Consider the following 939-nt stretch of genomic DNA (forward strand, 5'->3'; position numbering starts at 1 on the left):
GGCTCCCCCTCTCCCCCCACCCCTCCTCCCTCCCCGCCGGGCTGCTCCGGCAGACAAATAACAGAGGAAGGCGAGTCACTCACCGTGGTCTTGACAGGCACGTAGAGCACTTGCTTGGCGCCGCCACCTCCCCCGCGGACCTCGTCCGGCTGGCCCAACTGGAAGCCCTTCGATTTGACCCAGAATTTAAATTTGGCGTTGTCCGTGGAGCTCGACTCGGAGCCATTGAGGAGCTGGACGATCCGCTCGTATTTTTTACGGGTCACCGTCTTGGTCTTGCCTGAGTCCCCGTAAGTCCTGAGGCACCAGTCCTGGAACTGGCGGTACATGTCGCGCTCGCTCTCCATGTCCCCGCGCCCGGCCGCCGGCCGGATGCTCCCAGCGCACTTCGCACCTGTTCACCCCGGGCTCATGAAAAATGCAGCCCGGGCCACGATGCAGGGACGCGAGGTCCCGGCCGCCGCGGGAGCCTGCCTTGGGTGGGGGTGGGGGGTGGCGGGGGGGCTAGGAAGAGGGGAGGAGGGTCCGGTTGGGCACCAGTAATCAATGCCCTGTGCTACCAAGTCTGGCTCATTCGTAATCGCCACGGACGTCTCGGACGCTCTCCCTTAGTGATCGGTCTCTTTAATATTGTGTGGCCAGGACCATCCCGACAGCGCCTGGCCCAGAGGAGCTGGGCTTGGAATAATTAAAATCCCATTGCTGGGTTTATTAAAAATCCCAATATCGAATCGGGGTGGTCCCTCGACGCCTCGCCCCCGGGCTGCGTCCGGGGCAGGGCAGGTGGAGCGCGGCGCCGCCTCCCCGCGCGCGCCCCAGAAGCTTCCCAGCCGCTGGCCCCGTGGTCCAGGAGCGAGGGCTGCGCCTCCCCCGAAAGCGGCCGCCGGGCCGAGCGCCTGCGAGCCCCGAAGGACACGCGCGTCCCCGGGCTCTCCTTCC

This window comes from Carlito syrichta, unplaced genomic scaffold (genome assembly GCF_000164805.1).
Source record: "Carlito syrichta isolate Samal-C Ts95f unplaced genomic scaffold, Tarsius_syrichta-2.0.1 Scaffold65441, whole genome shotgun sequence".
Lineage (NCBI taxonomy): Eukaryota > Metazoa > Chordata > Mammalia > Primates > Tarsiidae > Carlito > Carlito syrichta.